The sequence below is a fragment of the Silene latifolia genome, chromosome X, assembly GCF_048544455.1.
Source record: "Silene latifolia isolate original U9 population chromosome X, ASM4854445v1, whole genome shotgun sequence".
In the NCBI taxonomy this organism is placed as follows: domain Eukaryota; kingdom Viridiplantae; phylum Streptophyta; class Magnoliopsida; order Caryophyllales; family Caryophyllaceae; genus Silene; species Silene latifolia.
Genome location: NC_133537.1, coordinates 282,953,561 through 282,979,552, shown reverse-complemented (window position 1 = coordinate 282,979,552; position 25,992 = coordinate 282,953,561). Strand labels below are relative to the sequence as shown.

Sequence of the window (25,992 nt, the reverse complement as noted above, 5' to 3'; positions counted from 1 at the left end):
ATTCAATATTAATACTTATATATTATACGGAGTATGTTATATATTATATTTGAAGAATAATTAGAAATTATTATTATTTTAAATATTTTAAATTACAAAAATAATTGAAAAATCAAATTTATATATTTTATTAAATTAATATAATTTTTATGACATGTATTCTGATTTTACCTTGACCCGTGACCCGTATAAGCCCACCTATATTTAGTCTGACCCGTATTCGAGTTTAATATGTATGAACCGCCTCACCAGCCGACCCATCCTACTCGTTTGAGTGGTCTACAATTGTTTTAAAAATTCTTATCATTTTAGCTTTTTACTTTTAAAGTTTATATATATATATATATATATATATATATATATATATATATATATATATATATAAAATAAATTTTATCTATAAAATACTATTAAAAGTCTAAACTAAAATGGCTCATAAAGTCCACGTCAACAAAGCCACGTGTGATTGTAAAATGCCACGTCTGATTAACGCAATGCCACATATATAAATACTATAAAAAGGCAAAACAAAAAGATGTACGTGGCAATATAACTTGAAAAGCCTTACTTCAACGAAGCCCAGTCCGTGAATCTGGCGTCCTCGATGAACATTGAACAAATAAAATAGGAAAAATAAAATAAAAAAATTATGCCATATATGGTCGTTCCTCTTCTAAACGCTTGATTCACCATTCCTTTACTATGTCTCTTTTAATTCCCATCTATTTCTTCCCCTCTTCATATTCTTCATGATTATTTATTTACACCTATTTCTTAATTGAACCAATCAATTGCTTCTTTAATAATATATGACGTTACACTCATACCACATGACCGCCTCTCTGAGTGTCCTATATTAATCGTTGCCATTTGCACCATCCTATTCCTATGGTAAGGCTCTGTTTCTTGCAATTTATTATTTGATTGCTTTGATTATAAATTGATTAAAGGTAAATTTAGGATCTGATTTGAATATGGTCCTTATTTTGGTCTTAATTAGTAGTTTCATATTTTACAGGTTTACTACCCTTCAAAGATGACTGAAATCGGTATTTCTTAATATATGTTCACCATGAGTTTATCTACAGGTGATTCTCTCTTCTTTTTTGTTTTATTTTTTCTTTTTGTTGGTTAATTAGCAAAAGGATGGTGGAGGGATTTGGAAGGCAACAATAGTTAAATCTGAAAAATTATTAGTTACTATAATTTGCAGTGTTTTAAAGATTGTGTAACCTCTAGAGTGAAATTGAATGATTTTTTTCCGAACTTATGGTGTGTCATGAGAATTATTTTCTACAACCAAATGACCTTTTCCATACCTCACTAAAATTATGTATTTGAAATCTCTGTATTGCAGATGTTGTTTCGGTATTTAAGGGACTGCGGCTACAACATGTCTTACACCATGTCTGAGTGCTCATACTTTTGAAGTCATCTATGATTAATCTATACTCATACTCACTAAGTTGACTATTAATCTCCCTCTTTCACTACTTCTCTTAACGGCTTCCAAGTCCCCACAAAACATGCTGCTTAAATTCAATGTCTCAATTCATTAACTGTAGAAATGAATCAAATACCAGCCTATCCGTTCATCACCCATAATAATTGTCGTCGCATCAAATTTGATATGTGAAAAACTTGGAATATAAAAAATTTATAGTTATTTAGCCCTTTAAAATGTTGTAGCTATTGAGGAGGCTACTAATTTCTCCACTGCAAACCTCGGATTTCGAAAGGTGATTTCCAATTTCTTATTTTTGATTTTCTCAGTAGTATTTTGAATACATAGTCTTAGCTAATCTGTATATTTTACTTTAATTGATCCATGATCTCTGTTTTTAATGATTTCGGATAATGATAGGGCCCATCAGTTGGTACCCACCCTCTTACAAATTCATGCAATATTCATGCAATACTCAGGTTGTTCTAATATTTGTTTGTTAATTAATAGGTATGTGATGAACCGTGGACTCGAAAATGAATAACTTTGTAGGTACATTTTTCTTATCTATCAAACTTCTTTCACATGTAAGTTTTATTTTAATTTGTTATCTATTGTTAAGAGTATGGAATATACGTCGTACTTCGTTTGTTGGACGAACTCCGGAGAATTTTTTGGAGTTGTGCTTACGCAAATGCTGGTAAATCAATCTATTTGCAAGTAAATAAGAGTTCACCATCAAATTTGGACAATAGAGGCATTTGAAGGTGGAGGACTACTCTTCTATATTTAAGTAGTTGAATTTCTCATAATTCGTTTTGGGTGTTTTTCTCAACAATTTGTGGTGGATGGGATAATGGTGTTCATCAGGGTGTTTAACTTTGTGGTTAAGTTTAACTTTGTGTACTTTGTGAAGCTTAACTTTGTCTTTAAGTTTTGCAAGTCCAAATCAAGATTTGTTTTTGAAGGTATAGACATGGTATCCATAAATTTTTGGTGCCGATGTATTAGATATTTGATTTATTTGTATTGGTTGGATTTTTGTTGTGAAGATGCGAACTAAAATTTTAATGGTGCACTTTGCCAACATAATTTGAGGTAGCGTAGATAATGGAGTATCATACACCGTAAGTATTTTTGATGAATTCACTATCTTACATACGGAATAGTATTAAAGTATTTTTTTTCCCGTGTGAAATGAGTTACAAAGGGAACTATTATAATATATGAGAAAGAGGGATTCGAACATATAGAGGATGTAATGTTCATTTCCATAACTTTATCTTAAGTCTAAACCACTATATTAAAGCATTTTTCGTAAGAAACCATAAACATTCCGTGCATTGCACGGGCACAAAACTAGTTTACTCCTCACAAACTAGTAACTACTCTAACAAATTAATAACTAACGACTTGTTAATGTGGTAACCAACGGACTATGTATCTCACCACTAGCTACATCAATACTATACCAACTCTATATAAATTCAAGAATTCAATAAACCAGACTACTTCACTTGACGGATATTTACAGAAACCACCGGGAAAGAGCGTATGGGTTTGATTTCCGGAAACATAAACTAAACCAAAACATAAATTAAGAATATGGGACATTAGTGACGATTTTGGGTTCTCGTCGGAAATGAAGAAACCTATTCGGCACGTGTTAAGAAAACCGATAATAAATTATTTGTCTGAATCATAATGTGTTAAGGAAACCGATAATAAATAGTAAAATTAAGTAAAAATATTAGATAACTTGTACCTTATTATAAAAAAAGATGAAATACGAAGTATTGTTTATGCTTGACTAGATATATGGTTACTGTTTTTTGTAATATCCTTTGTACATGTTATACAAATAATTCACTAGTTTAGATCCCGCACAATGCATGCACGGTATATACAGAGGTTTAACATTTTAATGTATTATTTATAAATTTTCAATTGGTACCATAAAAATTTTCACTACTCATCTCATCAATCAATATCTATCTATCTATATTATTAAAGAAATTTTTTTTCGAGCGATTATAGAGAGTCCATTATTTACCAACTACCTAGAATAAATTAATTAGTTTATAAAAATCTTATGGTTTGAGGTTTGTTATTAATATATGGTTGAGTTTTGCACATATTAGAATTTTATACGGTGTAAGGTTTGTTATTAATATATGGTTGAGTTTTGCACATATTAGAATTTTATACGGTGTAGGAAGATTAAGGCAACATGATTGTTGTGCATGTATATATATACTAGTTTAGACCCCGTGCAATAAATGTATGTATATATATATTGACCACACTGTCCCTTCTAATGTACGGATGACATCAGCTTTTGCACTACAAATAAAAGCAATACACAATATTAAGCCAAAGTAATACATACGGATTGGGTAAAAGAAAGCAAAGCCAACTTGGGTAGTCATTTTCCTATTTCCAAAGCTACTCTATTATGCCATAATCATGAATAAAGACTTTCTTAAAAACTGTGTTTTTGGCTAAAACGTCATATATTCTATAATGGAGGGAGTATATTTTAATAAATAAATTACTTATAAAATAATGATATTTCATTAATTGTCCATATTCCTCATTTTTGTATTTTGATTTGATGACAATTAATCAAGAGATTTTTTTTTGCTGAAATGTATTTTAAAACAAAATATTTTTTTACCCACAAAGTTAATGAATTCAAATTTTTAGCCATCTCAACTTTTTTATCACAAAAGTAATAATAACGATTTACAGTTTTTTTTTGTATGTAATATGTATTAAGTCATTCTTAAATAATAGTATCAATAAAAGATTTAGCAATTTATAGTTTTATATAACTTTTATTTATATTTTAATTAAGATATTATAGTTTGGAGTTAGATAAATTGATGAAAAGTTTAATTTTAAGTAAAAGATAATAATTTAATGTAATAAAAATGTAATTATTAGTTTCCCTCTTTAGTAAATGCACATAATTGTAGTTACCTTCCTTATTTAAAAAGATGCTTTTTGGAGGGAAAAATGTGAGAATTCCTATTTATTTAGTAAATAGGGGATGATTTATTGTCTCCCAAATTAGCAAATCATGCATTCACATTCCTAACGTTCCGCTGATCGTTTTTTTCTTCTCTATGTTATATTTTTAAGCTTTCTAATTTTGTATCAATTTTATTTTGCAGGTATGTTGCACAATGGGCAAACATGGATCCATCTGAACAACATACACGAAGGATATTGCAAACGGTTGAGCTCGAGTAAATCAATACGACATATTGATTATTGGTTGTAAAGGACATACTACATATTATTAATTGTTTTTTACTGTACCTTTCATCTATAAATATTATTAAAAGGCTAGCTTAAAAATGTCACGTAGACAATGCCACATGGGATGGAAAAAAGTCACGTACACAATAATAATGTGACTTGGCAAACTAATATAACATGGATTATCCAATTTATTATTATATTGCATTAATTTAAAATACTTATTCCCTTTAAAAATCCACCCATATTCCATTAGCTTTAAATTTAAATAACTAAAAAAAACTACAATAAAAAAATACGCATTAATTATAAGTTAATAATTTCAAAATATTTCATATGGAGTAGTATTATATGTATTCGAAATAAAAATAAAAAAACTGAATACATAAGAAATTAAGAACGACGGTGAATAAATGAAGTTGAAAACAAAAAAAAAAAAAAAAAAAAATCGTATTGTCACTAATTTACTACTTTTTTTAAAAGGCATTAATTCACTATTGTTGCTACTATAACTTTGTTGTATATAGAAGATGTTTTACAGAACTACTTAATCGACAAATGAGTATTAAAGATCATATAAAAAAATTAGGAAAATATAAAATATATGAAAAAGAAAATATTTATTTAATTTAAGTAATTTATAAACAAATTCTGTAAATACTTAAGTGAAATTAAACAGTAATAATAGAATTTTAAAAGGGTAGTAATACCGTGTATTTAGTTCATGAAATTATTTTACGTAAAGGATAAGGTTTTGGAAAATATAAAATATATAGAAAAGAAAATATTTATTTAATTTAAGTAATTTACAAACAAATTCTGTAAATACTTAAGTAAATCTATACAATATAGTTAAAAGTTTAGATTAAAGCATTTATCTTAATTTCACATGGCATTAGCATTTAATATTTTATATCCCATTAATTTCTATTAATTTTTATTGATTATTTAATTATTTATTAATTATTATCAGATTATTGGTTGTTTGATATAATTCTTATAAAAAAAATGATTACTAAAAGTCCTTACAAAAATGTCATTATATATTGTGTAACATACAAATAAAGAAAATCAAAAGACGTCATTAATATTATTAAATTAAATGTATATATTAAAGATTTGATGAGCTAAAAAAACCAAAAAAAAGATGTAACTTACCAAAATTGACATAAAAGTTTCATAATTTACAATTATATTTCACATTTTAATTGAAATTTTTGGAAGAGAACATATATGTTAGTGAATCGGTTAAATTTTTTCATATTAACACAAAATCATAAAATTAAAGTATACATTTATTTATTTCTTTAAAATCTATATAATAAATAGTATAAAAAGGCTAACATTGAGTACATTTTTAAATGACATGTGATATAACCACATGATTTCAAGAAGTCATATTACAAGTCTCATCATCATAATTATTTTCTTTTATGTCCCCTAATATTTATTCTTACATTTACAATATTAGAAAAAATTAAAGAAGACAATAAACTTTTTATTTTCTTCCACTTCAATACTTTATTCAATTCACCACAAGCATTTAACCATACTTTTCATCTTCTTTCTCCATAACTCATTTCTCAAGTTTGTTTATAATGATTCATATTTTTAGTTTACCTTAAAACTTTTGATGATATTATGACTTCTTAATTACTACTTTTTTTTTCTTGAGATGATAATGTTTATTCCATGAGCACAACAATAGACATGCATTTTTATTATAGTTTTTTTTATCAACCTACAACTCTTTCGTTTTTATCATGTTCTCTTTTCCATTATAAGATTTTACTATATTGGTCAAACTCATTTGATAATATATCTTATGCAATTTTGTATTTCATGTACAATTGATTTTGGCATAATACTAGTTTGTACAATTGATTGAATTTTCAGGACCATGACATACTTGGAGATCAAAACATGCAAATGACAATCGACAAGTACGTTGATTTTTTAAGAGGATGATGTTTCTCATTTTTTTTCCTTGGATTTTTTTTGGGAGATTTTCCTATTTTAATTATTAATACAAAACTCATTTGATAATATTTTTCATATACTCGGTATATCTTATGCAATTTTGTATTTCGTGTACAATTGATTTTGGCAAAATACTAATTTGTACAATTGAATGAATTTCAGGAGCATGACATACTTGGAGATCAATACGTGCAAATGACAATCGACAAATATGTGGATTTTTTAAGAGGTAGCATGATGTTTCTCATTTTTTTCTTGGAATTTTTTTTGGGAAATTTTCCTATTTTAATTATTAATACATGACAATCGGTGAGTACAGAACACAATTTAAGAATTATCAATTTTTTTTTTTTCAGATATTAGTTCAATATCAGTTAACACGATAGTTGATGTTGAAGGATGTGTTCATATGGATGATCAAATCTGGAGGTCTTGAATGGAGTAATCACCATTACGAGGATGTATTTTTATGTCGTCGATCATTTTAATTGATATTAGCCTATCTATTTTTGTTCCAATAATTATGCTAAGGTTTTTAGCCTATTAGTTATTCTTGACCTTTTAGTTGTAGTGATAGTATCGACATAATATTGACGGATAATTCTTACAAGAGAAAAAAAAACTATCAAATGATAATTAAATTTGAAATGGAGAGACACATATTCAATGTATTCAATTACTGTATTAGTCTTACTTCATTCACTTTGTTAGGCTATTTTTCTTTACCTATTGAAGGAGAAAAACTTGACCGCCTTTGGTAAATTGGCCGTTAAGAAACTCCTCAATCTCCGGAGCACCAATATCTTAAAGTTACATAATACATAACCCATGTATAAGTATTAATCATTGATTTCTATATAAACAACTTATGTCTATATACATGTAATTAGACTATTTAATTTGAGTATGATGAATTGAGAATGCAAATCATTACTGAATTTATGAGTTAGCATAAATCAAGAATCATCAGAGCAATGAGCAACGTCATCCGTTCAACATTTACATTCAAAAAAACTCTCGATTAAATTCCATTAATTTACTAGGTTGTTAATAGAGAAGAAGAAGAGTTACTCATGATTAGATTTTTTTTTGTATCTTTTACAAAGACCCACATTTTAACGACAAATACAATGCCTCCCCCACTAATCTCATATTATTATTATTATTGTTTATATTACCGTGTTATTATGTTCATTCTCATAATTTACATCTTATTTTATCGTCTGCGATGTTTTCAAATCATTACAAAAGTAGTATTAATAAAAAAAAAGGAAATTTGTATAGAACCCGTGATTTTTCACGGGTTTCAAAACTAGTTAGGTAGTTAAAAAAATAAAGTTAGGCAATTTACAAAGTATTAATTTCTGGTGCTCTATTAGAGTCTTTGAGGTGTATAATGTGGTCTCACAATAAATATGAGGTGTTTAATTTGGAAGGAAGCAATGAGTTCGTAATTAATTTATTTAAAATCAATAAAATATAATTAAAAGGCTACCCTAAAATGACAAATAAAAGCCACCTAGACAAAGCCACGTAGGATCCAAAAAACCACCTAGATTAAAATTTAATGTGACATAGCATATTTAAATGTGATGTTACATATTTTTAATGTGACATGGCGAATTAATGTGACATGGATTATTAATTTATTATTACATGACATTAATTTAAATCATTTATCTATAAATTAATTTAATTCACTTATATCTATAATATTAAAGGATATTATCATTATTCTTAAATTAATTTTGTATATTAAATATATTGTCTTCCAAAATTTATATAACCCTTACAAATTTACATCAAATTTCATAATTTATAATTAACATTGACATTTTAATTGAAATTTTTGTAATAAAACATGTTAATAAATTTCATAATTTATAATTAAAACTGAAATTTTAATTGAAATTTTTGTAATAAAACATGTTAAGGAATTAATTAAACCTCTTCATATTACTAAACACTCACCAATATTAACATTTTCCTATTTAATTCATTGTTTTTAATTTTTTTTTAATAAAACCTGTTAATAAATTAACTAAATCTCTTCATATTACTGAACACCGACCATTATTAACATTTTCCTATTTAATTTTTTTTAATTAAACATGTTAATAAATTGATTAAAACTCTTCATAATACTTACACACACCAAATTAATTAAAAGTTTTTCCTATTTAATTAATTTTTGTAATATAATATGTTAATAATTTTATTAAAACTCCTTATATTACTCAACACCCATAATTTTCATTAACATTTTGTCCTATTTAATTCATCTCTTGAGGTCCCCGGCAATCAATTATATAATTTAATAATACCACAAAATAAATTAAAGATTAAATTAAAATATGGGAATTTATGATTGTGTAATGACTATAAAACCTACAATGCCTATAATAGTTTCTATACACTTTATTTATTTAAAATATGCCTATTTGTCATGAGTTTCTAAGTTATGGATTGTATTTTATGGTTTAATTTATTTATTTGATTATATTAATTATATTGAGTATTATTGTCGAGTATTATTGTTGAGTATTGTTGTTGTTGTTGCTGCTGCTGTGTCCAATAAAGTATATTTTAATTTGTTACGTTGTTGGTTTTATGAATCGTTTGCTTTATATTTGAATTCATGTTTTCCAGTTGGTTTAATTTAACTGACTTACATGTGACAATGTTTTGATTCGTTTGTCAAGTTTTTGCCAGGTTGATGTTTTATCTTTTGGTCAATGTATTTTTTATATAACTTTATAGCACCATAAAACGTATGTGAATGCAGATAAGGCAAACCATCAGGTGGGTAATCTGAAGAGGGAAGAAATATAAAAGACACGAAACTGAGATAAAATTAAAGGTAAAAAAACGTAAGATAGAAACCGATAAGTAATGGATGATTGTTGATCTCAAAATAGAAGTTTTATAATATTTCTTTTAGTTTGTTATTAAACGTATATTGTGGTGTAATTTTACTATTATACTTTCCCGATCAACCTATTTGAATTTGTATTTTTGTATTCACGAGTATAATCATCTCTAACATATATTTTTCTTTTTCATTTTATATGAACTATTAACAAGGCATGTAATAAAAGGAAGCGAAAGTGAATCTTCGGGTAAATATTAAATAGTATGATTTCTAAATTCTACTTCGTATGTTTTTAAGTTTATGTGTTTTTTTTGTCAAACTAGGAAAAATACATAAAACTTACTCTAATAATTTCCTAAAAAAAAACTATACTCATAATTAATGGTAAATAAATAAGTACAAATATGAATGAAAAATCTTTAAAATTTCACAATTTACTTTTTTTGAACCATCATGACAATAATTGATCATTTTAATTATGTCATTTCCTCTTCCAATTTAAGTTTTCTCCAACTCCCACCTTTTGATTGTTTTTCTATCAAATTTACTTTACTTTTTTAAGTGGTTTATGCCTTTTTAACCATTATAAGATGATCGTTGATCTCAAAATGGAGATCTTATAATATTTCTTTAAATTTGTTATTAAGCGAATATTGTTGTGTAATTTTACTATTATGCTTTCCCAATCAACCTATTTGAATTTGTATTTTTGTACTCATGAGTATAATCATCTCTAACATATATTTTTCTTCTTCATTTCATATGAATTATTATCAAGGCATGTACTAAAAGGAAGCGTACTATAAGGAATCGAAAGTGAACCTTCAGATAAATATTAAATAGTATGGTTTCTAAATTCTAATCCGTATATTTTTAAGTTTATATGTTTTTTTTTTCAAAACCGGAATAGATTATTTTATATTCTTACTATTTTTATTTTTATATAGGATCGTGGACATAAGTATAACAAGAGATGGATCAAATTCTTGAAATAGTAATAAGGAACTTAAAAAATTTTATGAACCTTTTGGGATTCGGATCGTATCTAATATTTTTCTATCGATATAATAAATATTTTTCGGACGTAAATAATATTTGAAGCATGCACGTGGTGATAAGACTTCAAAGATATTTCAATGGGAGGGTTGATGGAGAGGTCTGAAAATAATTTGGAGATAACTATACTGAGGTATTGAGTTTACAACCTTATAAGGCGTCATTGAAGATTTTTCCATACAGAATTTATTATATACGGATGGTTTCAACTTTTAATATTTAAAAAATGCACTTTATTATATTGCGGAGTAAAACACACGTACATATAATGAGTCGTCTTTGTCATTGTTCCGTTGTCAAGTTTCTCAAAATTAGTAGCTACCACAGTGTCACTTGCAGGATTCGATTTAAAAAAATAAACTAAAGTTGTCAAAAAAATAAGGTATTAACTAACTAATTTCTATGTATTTCAAGAATCTAAATTTTTAAATGGATCAACACTCGAACAAATATTAACAATATGTTAAAAATATCAAAACTAAAACAGATAAACCCGTGAATTCCACGGGTCACAAACCTAGTTTATTGTTGAAAAACATTAGTAATTTTGAGATGTATCCAATAATAATAGTAATAATAAGGGGAGGGGGATTTATATCTCAAAAAAGAAGAGTAACGCTTGATGGGACTTCTTCGGCACCGCCGCACCGGTCTCTTGTCTGGGCATAGATACGGATTATTTCTTACTTTACCAGCCTGATAGATCGAATGCTTATGGTCCCTCCCATCCTACTGGAAACGAAGTCGCCTTTAATTAGCTTAGCATTGGCATTTGCTTCTTCGACTGAACCAAGATGCTTACTTGGCTACCTATGGATACGGAGGGGGATGAAACTGCTGCTTTAACCTAAAAGAAGGGAGGGAAAATCCAATTCAAAGAAAGGAGATTGGTTCGTATGATATGAAATGGAAGTCTGTGGGCGTAGTCCTTCTCTGTTAATAGAAAAGAAAAAAAAACTAAACCTACAATTAACAACTAATTCTCCGCCTTAATTCTCTATGTTTCCCATTACGTCGTTTAGATTTCCACAACCAAATTCTCAAATAATCATAATCATTAATCTAATTTCGATTATATATCTTTGAACCTTCACACAAGTTTACAATCGTTTCTAATCTCTCAATTTTCCGTCAATTAAATTACCCACCTAATAAAAATCTAGCTAAATCAAGGAGAATAATATGAGGATAAGGTATGAATTCCTCTCTAACTTCATGAGTTTTAATTTTGATTCGTTTGTAAGTCATGATTATTTTGGTTAATTTATCATAATTTTGGGTCGGATTCATAACGTGACGGTTCCAACCAAAATTTAGTTGTAATAATGATTGTTTTAATTTGTAATTAATGATTGTTTGGTTAATTCTATATGGGTCTAAAAAAATTTGTTAGTCTGATGATTTTGACTAAAATCTGCCAATTGTTAGTTGTTAATCATGTCGAGTGGTTGAATGTTGTTTCACTGATATTCTAATCTTCTATTTTCATTAGTTTGTAGAACAATCATGACTAATTATACTTAGTTAACCATTCTCGTAAGTTCTAGTTGCTAATATGTTTATGTTTATAAAGTTTCGAGTGTAATTTTTAGGGCCTCATTTTTTGTTTTAGCATCGGGCCTCCGATTGTTTTAAGACGCCCCTGCCTGCTCATTTTTACGACGAAAGCAAAGATTCTGCTACTTCAGTACGAAAATTAAATGTCAAGTCCTTCAACGCATTCTTAAAAGAAGTTTTTCACTTAGTTAAATAAGAAGAACCAAAAGTAAAATATTTACGCTTGCTTCATATTTTCTTCGGTTATATGCATATAGTAGTAGTAGTATTTAGTCGTACAATCTAAGGGATTTGATTATTCAAGTAGACATGACATACACTTGAAATTAGCAATATTAGATCATAGAAGTAAACATTTCCAAAAATCAATACATTAAATTAACATTTGCAAAGATCAGAAAAAGATAACAATAAACAAAATTGGTATCGGAAACAAACTAAAGCACATCACCTTGTCAACAATACTCCTTAAGAAGTTGTGATTCATGTATACTTCTATACAATTAAAAATTGCTCGAATATACAACAAAGAACAAAAACAATATCTCATATGGTGCAAATTGCTGACTGCTGAGTCCAAAACTATTACCTATGTAAAAATATTTCGGCCAAATTCACCATGGAATTTTTTTGTCAATGATAGATGTCTATTTATAGTGTAACATAACAACATAGATAGCCTATCCTTTGAATTAAATAAGCTTATCGGAGATTTACCTTAGGTAGGATTCTAAATACATTATTTTAGTAGGATTCAAAAATAAAACTCAATTTTTTTGTAATTTACTATATCTCTTATTTTCTTAGCTCAAAATAATTATCTTCAGCTGAGTTTATTATTAAAAATAAAAATCGTGTTTTAAAAAAGTTGGAGTCTCTAGAATTGCCTGAAAAAAGCCTCTTTTATATATATACTAGATTTAATGCCCGTGCAATGCACGGGCCGTATTGTAATATCTTATGATATATGATCCAATAATACTCTAATTACCAATAAAGTTGAGCTGAACTAAATGAAGCTGAAATGGGCCATGTTCTTTTTGGTTGATTAAGAGCTAAACTTAACTGAACTCAACTGAATGAAGTTGAGATGAACTTAATAGAGCTGAGCTAAATGGAAAGGAGATGAAGTAAGGGGTTGTTTGGTTGACACTTGAAAAACACAGGAATTGGAAAATCACATGAATTGCAAAAACACGGGTTGTTTGGTTGCCATATTTTTTGGAAAATGGGGGAATTAGAAGTTTCCAGGAACTTCCAATGCCTACATGATGTAGGAATTGGCTTACCTACCCCCCTTGGTCATTAGAAGTTCCCATGGAATTTAATTCCTACATGAGCAACCAAACACTTTTGTCAAATTCACCTGAATTGGATGCAGGAACTTAATTCCCATGAAATTGAAGTTCCTAGGAAAATTAAGTTCCTTGATCAACCAAACGACTCCTAAGAGTAGTTGAGTTGTGAAAAGATAAGCTGAACTGAACAGAACTAAACTGAAATTGCCTGAAATTAAGGTAGAAAGAACAGGGTTAGAAATTAAATCAAAAGAGAAGGTCTTAATCTGTGAAGAGATGAGCTGGACTAAACTAAACTTGAATAAAGTAGAACTGAACTAAAATGAGCTGAAATTAAGTCAGAAAGTCTTAATTTGTGACGAGATGAGTTGAACTGAATTGAACTTAACTGAAATGTGGTGAAATTAAGTCAAAAGAAGAGGGCATGAATCTTTACCAATTAATTAGTTCACAAAGTGTTGCTATGAGGCGTGAATATAGTAAGTGGATTATACATATGATGTAGTACATCAGATGTTATAGTTTTTTAGTATTAATATAAAGTTTTTGAGTTTTAATCTAAAATTTTTGAGTTTTATTTTAAAGTTTTTGAGTTTATTTACTTAAACTTTAATCTCAAAAAGTTACATTATAACTCAAAAAAATTACATATAAGCTCAAAAAGATTTGATCTTTGACATCATAAAACTAAAATGTAATTTATAAACTCTATAATACTCGAAAAAAATACACAAAAACTCAAAAAGTCATTAAATATGATGTAGTACATCCGATGTACAATCCTTTTTCTCGCGTGAATAAGAGGCTTATATTTACACCATGCAATTAGTTTTTTTTCTTAGTTTTTCTTTCCCCTTTATTTTGCTAATCTTACTGATTCAAGTAAATGAGTTTATTTGATGTTATAACAAATTGCCCACATTGAAAATATACGATTAACGAATTTGTTTTGGCTAATGAGTTTATACCTAGAGATAATTGTTTATGTTTCCTTATGATTTTGCTAGGTGATAATAAGTTGGCTTTTATTCTAATTCCTATTCTTTATACAAACACTATGACTATGCTTAGAATGGACACAGTTTTATCCAAAGCTATAAATAATGTTTTATAGCAAATCATCCAACGATTTTACTTATATGTGTGTTATGCCACTTAAGTATTGGCATTTGAATCCAAAGAGAATTGTATGTTAACATCATAGAATCGTTAACCAATTCTTAATATTTTATGTAGTGAACAATATTACTATATCTTAACAATATCTCCATCTGTACGAATAACCACACATTATCATCTCCTACATAAATACACTCATGAGTTTCATTATCTCTAAGTGCCTAAATATCGATTTTTTTTTGTTTAAATAATGTTTCAAAAATCACTCTCATTTAATTGGGTTCGGAAATAAACAATTTCTTATTTAGGGTCCACATAGGCACAATTTTCATGCGGGCCTAAGGGGCGTAGAATCACCATTTCGTATGGTGACTTACTTTTAGAAACGTTATATCTATGGCGGTTCTTGGACATCAATTATTTTTCGCCTACCTTTTGTTTAATTTTTCTCAATTCCTAATGTTTGGCTTTACTTTCCTCCAATCTCGACACTCACTTACTCCCTCACGACGACCCCTCTCCGGCGACCCATTCGGAGCGACTCTAGTTGTTGTTGTTGTTGATGATGATGCTTACTCCGTATATATTATCGGTTTTCATTCAAATGATAATAAACTTAAATCTTACTATATATACATATATGTACTTAGAAAGTACAGTAATACACAAATATAAACCGCAAGTACTAATTTGAGACAATATATTATGTGTATATATAATTGCACTACAATAGGAATAGGAATACTTAGGTGCTGTTTGACCTAGTTTATGTGAAATAGCTTTTACCTTCTAGAATGAGTTTTTTCATAAACTATTTTTTGAAAAAGTTGTGGTTGTTTGGCCCAACTTTTGTAAAAGTAGTTTCTTAACAAATTCAGAAACATCAATTTGGTGCTTCTGTTTCTAGTAGCTTTTTATTAACTTCTGACTTTTCAAAAGTAGTTTTTTATCTCCCTAAATTATAGTGTTTGACACTTTGGCCCAGCTTCTAGTTTTACAATTAGAAAAGCACTTAGAAAACTTGGCCAAACACCCCCTTAATAATCTAGAGAAAAGTATGAACATGTTGCATTGAAGGAAGTGAATCCAAGCGTTGGGAGACTACTACTTGTTGTAAACATTTGAATGCTTTGTTGTAATGAAGAAATCTCATGAACCAGAACTCGAACTTGTCTGCCGTCACTACTCGTACATATTTATGTGTAGGGTTCTTCGTGTTCTGACTTCTAATTACCCCTTTCAGTTTCGTCAGTGGCCTGGGTCTGCAATATTCAACATGTTCACGTTAATTTTAGAAATATAGGGCGGCTGACAAACGACATCGAGAAGCCCTCCTCTTCTTATGATCTCACGCTGAAGATTCGTCTGAATACTTATCGATCTTAGCTCCTATGCTTAGCAAGCTTTCTTCTTACTATCATATTCCAATTATAATGAGTACAGAGTACATCTGACGACTCAAACAACAAAACAATGAACTGTAACTTTTCCAAAAAAAACGTAACATACCAAGCTTAATTAGTGCCCGAAGATACTGGCACCAGTTTCAGAGATTGCGCATTACTTACATGAATATTACGATATTATACCGAAATCATAATAATATTCTCCAACATATATTAGCTTGACCGTTGACCAGTGTTCTACTCAAAAGAGTGTTCTCTTCTTCCTATTGTAGAAGGAAATATCCTCCATATTTCACTCTTCATTAAGCAATCAAGTAGGGTGTATATTGTGTCTATTATTTCCGTAAATATGTGCTAACGTTTTGTGTATATATAGCCTTGTATTCAATTGGAATAATCAAACAATTCTTCCTATTACTCACATATATTTTCGCTATCAATTCGTTTTTGGTATAAGAGCTAGGGTATTTTTTCCTTTTTTTTATTCCCAATAATGACTATCGACTCCGACTACTCGAAATCTGCACCAAAGAAACTTACTCCTCTCTCACTTTTTAACAATGATATTCCAAGTCTCAATACTACCAACATTCTATTGAACGACAATATTTATGATGAATGGGCAAGAAGTCTTCGTCTTCTTTCGCGTGAAAAATAAACTCGGATTTATCTCTGGCCATGGAAACAGTGGTCCTGTTCGTGCCAATGCAATGGCAGGTAGTGGCTCGTCCTCATCTCATCGGGTAGTTTTAAATGAGTTCGATCGAATTGATTTTAATTTGCTGACATCTGCCGAAGTGAATGAACTTTCTCAGTCATGGCATTCTCGCAATTCCGCTCCTCACAACATTGAAAGGCTCTGTTAGAGTATAAAACGAATCAAGGAACTTCAACCATCAGCTTAAGCTTTTGGTTGAGATGGTTTCTTGACAGGCTCTTTGGTGATATCTCTTCGTTGTCTCGGATTATTGATATGGTGCGTCTCACCATATATCGGGATGCACAAATTATTTCTCGAATATTCGGGATATTATGCCATGCTCGGTAGGGATCCCTGATAATGATTTAACAGTAGCTACTCAATGTGGCGATATCGTCTTATCATCTCAACTTGTGCTAAAGGACGTCCTTTTTGCTTCTAATTTAACCTGCAATTTAATTTCCATCTCTTGTTTATTACGCGATGACAGTTTTAACAATCCAATTTACTCACAAACTTTGTCTTATCATATGAATCTCAACAACCCGTTTCTGCAATAATACATAATTGAGCTGCAAAGAAAGAAAAACAAAGGAAGCAATTAATGTCAATACTATGAGCAACTAAAAAAATCCGTCGAATAATAAATAGAAAGAAGTTGAATGACAATCAAGCAAGGGATTTGAATATATTTATAGCTTTGGAGATAATATATTGGAGACTCAGAGTCGTATCAAACTTCTTAAACATAAATCCTAATTATGGTTACTTAAGTAAACTCTATCTTTTTGTTATTTTTATTACAAAATTGTATTTACGTAGTTTATAAAGTCTGAAGTCGTTCGGGAAAGTTGGAGTCTCTATAATTGCTCGGAAAAAGCTTCCTTTATTAATATAGATAGATATACTAGATTTAATGCTCGTGCGATGCACGGGCCACTTATAATATTCTGTCTCATGAATCAATCTCAAACGTCAAGTTATAAATTAACCACTACAATTAAGATAAAGAAACTGAACTGAATGGATCTGAGATAAATAAAGATGAAGTAAGAGTTAATTTGTGAAGAGATGAACTGAAATGAACTTAATTGAATGAAGCTGAGCAGAATAGAACTGAAATGAGCTAAAAATTAGGCAGAAAGAACAGGCCCTGCTGAACTGAGATGAACTTGCGCGGTTCTTTATGGCTTAATTTCAGCTCATTTTAGTTCAATGTGACTCTGTTTAATTCAGTATAGTTTCATTTAGTTTAATTCAGTTCAATTCAACTTATCTCTACACAATCTAAGCTGAACTGAAATGAGCTGAAATTAAGTCGGAAAGAGAGGAGTCTTATATTACCTTGAAAAACGATGATAATACTTACGACGTATTAACTTAATCAAACACATCACACTTCAAGTATCATTAACAAAACGATGATAATGCTTACGGGGTATATGTTTGTATAAACCCTTTTGGCGACTGAAACTTCAAACTTCAGTATGTTTTTTAATTATATCATAAATTGTCTGTTGTTGTTGTGTATATGAAGTTATTAACTACTCTATAATATATGACATAAATTCTACAGAGTGTATTCTTACAGACATGTATAGAAAGCAATTGTACATCATAATCATATAGTAGAATGAGATGACACTAATAGTTTACCGTAAATCTTTTTTATAGTGTCTTGTAATTTAAAAATTCATCTATATTCAATTCTACATATTTACCACACATTTAAATTGCAAAAGCCAAAAAAAAAATCTAAATACAATAATTGTGTTACTTAATTTCAAAGAATATATTTTTAATCTTTAATTTTCTTATGTGTCATGTCGTATTGGATGATATATGAATATCGCTCACAAATGTAAATAATTGACTGTGACAAAGAGAATAAAATATATGTAATTTATAATAATTATTATTACTTTGAATATGAATTTAGTTGTTCTAAAACTCAATCCAATGTTCAATTGGTGCTTCCAAGTATCCCATGAAGTACACATTAGCGAGTTTGAGCTAAAATAGTAAAGTTCATTAGAAACACTATGGAGTAAAGCGGGCTCGTTTATCATGGTGGCATGTTAATTAAGGTTCTATTTTATTATATCTTTGTTAAATGTAAATACTCTCGAATAAAAAAGAGTATATATTTCATACTTAATCCTATTCAGCCTATAGTTTTCCTTTCTCTAATATATATGAGAAGTATTATAATGAACTATAAGCTGAATAGGAGGGAGTATTAGACATTAAGTTTATGATACAAATGAGTCAGATTTTGGTACTTTGTTAGCCTAAGTATCAATGTATCATACACTAAACACAAAATTATGCGGGAGCAGGGAGGAAGCGTAGGGGTGCCGTAATAAACATACGCCTTTTTATATATTTTTTTGATTTTTGAATTGATTTGATGCTCACAATTAAACAGATCCATGCAAAATTGAATAGGTACTTTCATACGGTCATTCTAATTCTAATATTTTTATCATTAATTAATTAAAATTATGAAGGAATGTATACGGTGAAAGCGATAAACTTCTATCGTGCGTTGTTAATAAGAAAATAGGTAAGTTAAGATGGCTATCCACGCATTAACAAATCTCGTATGTTTGAAGACATACTGCACACTTGGTGTTAAAGCAAGTAGCAGTCTAATAATTACCCATACAAAGTCATCTTCAATGCAATGCATCTAGGCTCGAATCCTCGATCTTGCTAAACCACTTTTTCCATCAATTTATTCTTTTATCAATACAAATAAGATAAAATAATAATTACATATATGCCTGCTGAAAGGTTTCTCCCCGACACAGTCACTGTACGCTATGACCATTATTTAACTTAGATGGCTAGATGCAAGTTGTACACGAGCTAGATTAAATCGTCATTAATGACCATTATCAAGATATATAGTTCTCCTTAACATCAAACGAAACCGATGATGACACAAATATAGGTGGACGGGTTGGCAGTGAAGTCGTCTTCCACAAGTTACTAATCATATTATTCTTCCTCAAGCCTTGGAGCTAATGTATACAATAGATAAAAGATTTCGTAATGGATTCATAGATATGCTGACTTAGCTTGATCATGCATAGAAGCAACCAACTTAGAGAAATTCACGAATCAAACGAACTCTATATCAATGATCCTCAACAACTATATATTCGAAGTATATTCTTACAAAATTAAATCCTCCATAAAAAATATTCCATATGATCGATTCGTAATATGTTGAATACAAACACAACTTCCGACTTTGGAATTTCTATGAATGCTATCTACGTACATGGAGTGTATATATATACAATAAGGTTATATAGTGTTTGCTTAGGTATAGGTTTTGTGACCTTTTTTTAATTATTACGCGGGAGTTCGTTTATGATCTTACCCCTACCTGAACTCTAACATATTAATTATCTTTAAATAATGCAATTATTAATCATATTTCCAATGTTTGCTATCTTTTTATTATTATTATTATTATTATTATTATTATTATTATTATTATTATTATTATTATTATGAGGTATTTCATTAAAGTTGGGGACTCTATAATCGCTCGAAAAAAGCTTCCTTTATTAATATAGATAGATAGATTGATTGATTGGAAACAATTTCATCACTTACTTCTAATGTCTATACAACTCTTGCAATATCACAAGTCTTTCCTTATTATGGTGGATGGTCATCGACTACCTCTTTCCTAATCCTATTAGTAATATTAAACAATAATCACTATTGCTATGGTACTATCCTTGTTGGTAAGTGGTAACAAATAAAAATTGATTAATCATATTTAACTATGTTTTATACCCATATACAATTGTATTTAAGAAAATAATTTAATTTTAAATAATATTACGCAAAATAAATAAAAAATTCTGCAATTAAATAAATTATTATTAACTAAACGGGAACCAGTCGAGTTGTACATATTTTTACGGTTGCTTTGATAGTGTGTAAGTCATTAGCTTCTATTCCATGGCACCCCAAATATAGCTCCATGTAAAACTTGAGCACGAAAAATCAATTACTCACCACAAATAAATTTATTGTTACTAACAATTTTATTGCAAGGTGAAGGAGACAATTGGTGATCTTGGAATACTATGGAAGATCGGTGGACTTTGACGAAAATAAAATTACACCAAACTGAGAATTCGCGTTAACCAAAGCTTTATCTTTTATATTATCTTATGTTAAATTATAGTAGTAGTAGTAGTAGTAGTAAGACGCATAAGTAGAACTGTAGGAGTTAGTTTCAACCAAAATTTATCTTTTATATTTTCTTATGTTAAATTCTTGTAAATATATTGATTTTCATATTTAAGTAATTTATAGAACATAAAACTCTAATATCATTTGAAAAGTTACTCAAGTAAAAAAAATAAATAATGTCAAACAATGTTTCAAAAGAAATACTAACTTTGTCCCAGAGAATAGTTTACACTTACTTTACTTTGTGAGGGGAAAATAAAGCAAATGTAAATTATTGACCGAAAAAGAGAGAGTATAACATATTCAATCATCTAAAAGTTGAAGCAACAAAAACAACAAAATTGACTATAATATTAGGCATGTCACATCCAAAACTCTGTTTGAGTTCTCAACTAATGAATGATTTGATCTTAAATTCAAAATTTTCTTTGTGATCAATTAACTACAAGTACATAACTAATAATGTTACTAATAACACTAACAAATAAGAAGCAATGAAAAATATGTCGTTCACATCCACAATAATTACCAAATCATGTTGCTCAACTGAAGTCCACCTGTTTGTTTTTCGCAAATCTACTGCTCCCTCCATACCACACCAATGGTAACATGAACCCATTTTTTGTGAGGAAAAAAGTGGGTCCATGTTACCATTGGTGTGATATGGAGGGAGTATTCTTTAATTTGTGTATTTCAATTGAAGTCATTAATTGGCTTGATAAGTATGCATAGTACATTAGTACCTACTACTTACATAACAAAAACAAAATGATACTAACTTACAACATTAGAGTAAAAAAAACGAATAAATAAAAACCAATCATGAAAAGAAGCAGGGGTTGTTGTACGTGGAGACAATGAAGAAGTATATATACACAATTAATTAGGTAAATAGCTATGAGTCTTATCAGTTTTATACTTATATATTCCTATCTATTTTAGTGTGGATATATTTTTTATAAAGATATTTATCTCTTAAATTTTAATTATAAAGTTATTAGTTTATTCTTTAGATAATATGTAAAAGTTATAGCCAATAACATTGCTCGTAAAGTAATATCCAATGAAATCGCTTCAAAAGTTCATCTTTTAAGTATATATATTGATATTGATATAATTACCCTTCAATTTACTTCGTACTCCGTATAATTTTACACACCCTTATCAAATCAAAATTATGCCAACCAATATTGTGTGAGAAGCAAATCAAAACTACAATTTTACACACCCTAGTACTTTGATGGTGTATGTGAGAGGAAAGAAGCAAATATTGTACAGAGAAGAGAAAAAATGGAGGTACAAGTGTCGTACAACATGTATAAAGAAGTAATGGTTTCCTAGAAAGAAAAAAAAGCGCATAAATAATGAATTTTTGGCACTTTATGTGAAAAGTAGAAGTAGAAAATACCTACTTCTACTTTGTGAGTAAGTTATGAGTTTTTGATTTTTTTAAAGTAGTTTTAAAACTCCATAATTTAGGGTGTTTGCCCTAGCTACTACTTTTTCAGCTACAAAAATACTTTTAAAGCTTGGCCAAACAACACCTAAATTTATCCAGTAGGTCTCATGAGAGACCGCCCCCACTAATTTAGTGGGAGACACAATAGGGAAAAAAGAAATTCGGTGGGTCCATCATCCCATCATGTGAGAGATATCTCAATAACGTTATTGAGAGACCGTCTCTCGGGAGTTCTTGTGAAACTTATCCATATTTTTATCTCCTAAAATAGAATTTATCATTTATATAATACTTGTATCAACCTTTTCTCTAACCGGATATAAATATAAGAGTAATTCTACCGTCCTCCGGGAAGACAGTACTCTCCGGGAGAACGGTAGAATTTTTGTAAATATAATTATTAAGCCTCAACCTATCACCTTAAGATTTTGGTTGAGATGTTCATCTATCATTCTTTCTCCATATCACAATTCACAAACCTACATTTCAAAATAATGGTTTGACGAGCTAGGGTCACAAATTTTGTTCTTCAAAGTGTAAATGATTGATGTATTATTGAATAATAAACTAGGTTTACAATGTTACAATATATAGAAGAGTTAGAGGCAGAGGAAGCATGGACTACGTAACTACTGCTAACCTAATGCACATATATTCTAGGAAATTTACAAGGAAAGGATAACATAAAAGTAGGAACAATATTAACAATATTTACTAGCTTTGACTTATCTAAGATATAGTCTCAATACGCCCCCGCAAGATTGACGGTCGAAGAGTAAGTCCGATCTTGGAGGTTAGCGAAGAATGCCGCGGCCTGGGCAGAGGCTTAGTTAACGAGTCTGCCAATTGATCGTCACCATTAATGTGCTGGACTCGGACTGTTTTGAGGTGAACTTGTTCTCTGACGAAGTGAAACGCGAGAGCCAAGTGCTTCATTCTCGAATGAAAAATTGGATTTGTTGAGTAATTAGTTGTACCCAAGTTATCACAAAAAATTACGGGATAACTAGTAGCACATAATTTCAGTTCAGACAGTAGCGATTTGAGCCATAGTACTTCAGCGTTAGTATCTGCTACTGCTCGATATTCTGCTTCGGTTGATGAGCGAGATAAGGCTCGTTGCTTTTTAGATGACCATGAGACCGGATTAGTGCCTAGAAAAACTAGATAACCTGTTGTCGATACATAATCATCGATGTCGCCCCCTAAGTCCGCATCACAGTAGGCATGAAGGGTTAGGGGACTGTCTTTCCGCAACATAATACCAAGGTGAACCGTGCCTTGTAGATATCGAAGCAATTTCTTAAGAGCTACCCAATGTGTCTCGGTGGGGTGATTAAGAAATTGAGCCAATCGGTTAACGGGGAAGGCAATGTCGGGACGGGTAAGTGATAAATATTGTAGGCTCCCAACGATAGCACGATAGTTGGTGATATCATGGGTAGGTTTGTCTAGAAGCCGAGTTAACGTAGGATGAGTAAGCATCGGGGTCGTGGAGGGTCGACAGTCACTCATATTGTATCGACTTAATAAATCACTAATATACTTTGATTGATTTAAATGAAGACCCATTGATGTCGGGGTGACTTCGACACCTAAGAAATAGGATAGGGGACCAAGGTCTTTTAAAGAGAATTTATTGGAAATAGCAGTGATAAATTTCGATATTTCGGAGGTGTCGGAGCTAGTAATAATAACATCGTCAACGTAAACTAGGACAAATAGTTTGATATTACTGTGATTAAAAATAAACAGCGACGCATCGGAAATAGACTTGCGGAAGCCATAGGCGATAAGATAATTTTGTAATTCCGTGTACCAAGCACGAGGTGCTTGTTTAAGACCGTAAATTGCCTTTTGTAATTTACACACAAAATTCGGTTTTGTAGGATCAACAAAACCTGGTGGTTGAACCATGTAGACGGAGTCATGTAACGTACCTTGGAGAAAAGCGTTATTCACATCAATTTGTCGAATCGACCAACCATTAGTGACTGCAAGAGAGAGGATAAGGCGAATGGTGGTGGGTTTTATTACTGGGCTGAGGTTTCGGAATAATCGAGACCGGGTCGTTGATGGAAGCCTTTGGCAACTAAACGAGCTTTGTGTTGTTTCAAGCTTCCATCCGGGTTGTATTTAGTGCGGAATACCCACTTGCAACCGATGGTATTTGGGATGGATTCGGGTGGGACAAGGGACCAAGTAGAGTTGCGGGTGAGAGCATCAAATTCGAGCTACATCGCGGCTCGCCACAGGGGGTCGACAAGGGCTTGCTTAACCGTGGAGGGGGTGATATAAGGGGAGGGAACAGTGGCGAGGTGAGCTTGTTTAGTGTACTTAGGATTTGGTTTACGAATGTTGTTCGAGAGCCGTGTTCCATGGGTATGTGGTGGGGGAGGTGGCGGAGGAGGAGGTGGGGGTGGGGATGATGTGGCAGGGGAAACAGGGGAGGTGGCAGGGGTTGAGGAGGACGAGGGAGGATTAGGCGGGTTGGGTTGGGCAGCTGCTGTCGGGTTGGGAATTACAGGAATTAAGGGAGAGGAGTTTTGGGTAGGCTGAGCTGTGACAGGGAGTATAGGGATAGTAAAGGCACACCAATCATTAGGGGATAGTGTGTGTGGTGTCGTTTGGAGCTCAAGTAAACGGGTATACGGAAACTCGTGTTCGATGAACTTGACATGACGAGAAACATAGACACGCGATGTCTTCGGGTCAAGACATAAATAGGCACTTTGTGTAGTTGAATAACCAACAAAAATACATTCAATAGACCGAGATTGTAGTTTATGGGAATTGTAAGGTCGCAACCATGGAAAACATAGACAACCAAAATTATGAAGCTTTTGATAATTGGGTTCAGTGTTAAATAATTTGAGATAAGGGGACTGATTAGCGAGAGAGGGTGTGGGCAGCCGATTAATAAGATAGGCAGCAGTAGAGAAGGCATAAGGCCACAAGGCTAGAGGAAGGCGTGCGTGAGTGAGCAAGGAGAGCCCGGTTTCGACGATATGACGATGCCGCCGTTCAGCAAAGCCGTTGTGTTCCGGGGTGTGAGGAGGGGATGTTAAGTGCATGATACCATCAAGGTTAAGGTGAGGCGTGAGGGTGGTGTACTCGCCACCATTGTCGGAGTAGAATTGTCGTATAGGTTTATTAAAGTATTTCTCAATTAGAGCTCGAAATTTGTTGAACGTAGTTTGAGTATCGGATTTTCGTTTTAAGGGGTAGAGCCAGATATAATGTGTAAAATGGTCAACGAAGATAATGTAATATTTAAACGAGTCAGAAGACAAGACGGGTAACGTCCAAACGTCGGAAAAAATTAAGTCTAATGGGGCAGTAGAGTGTAATGTAGAAGTGCCAAAAGAGAGTTTATGGCTTTTATTTAAGTTGCACGAAATACAAGGTGCCGAATCGGAAATGCGTAAATTAAATTTAGAATTAATGAAACTGAAAACTTTTGAAGACGGATGACCAAGACGATGATGCCATGAGTCTTGGGTCGGAGCGAGGACGGAGTGGGCTTGTGGCGTGGTCGTGACTGGTGAAGACGGAGGAGTCCATTGGTAAGTCCCATCAATGAGTGGGCCGTGTAAAAGGACCGCTCCCGTCCGGA

The 25,992-nt window shown here is 30.9% G+C and overlaps 1 long non-coding RNA gene across 1 annotated transcript; it reads left to right on the top strand.

Moving 5' to 3' along the window:
* The first annotated feature begins 649 nt into the window (after positions 1 to 649).
* Positions 650 to 2,515, top strand: LOC141616818 (uncharacterized). Its single transcript, XR_012531051.1, has 4 exons — positions 650 to 891; positions 1,019 to 1,088; positions 1,358 to 1,739; positions 1,955 to 2,515. It is a non-coding gene; the product is annotated as an uncharacterized LOC141616818 (long non-coding RNA).
* The last annotated feature ends 23,477 nt before the right edge of the window (positions 2,516 to 25,992 follow it).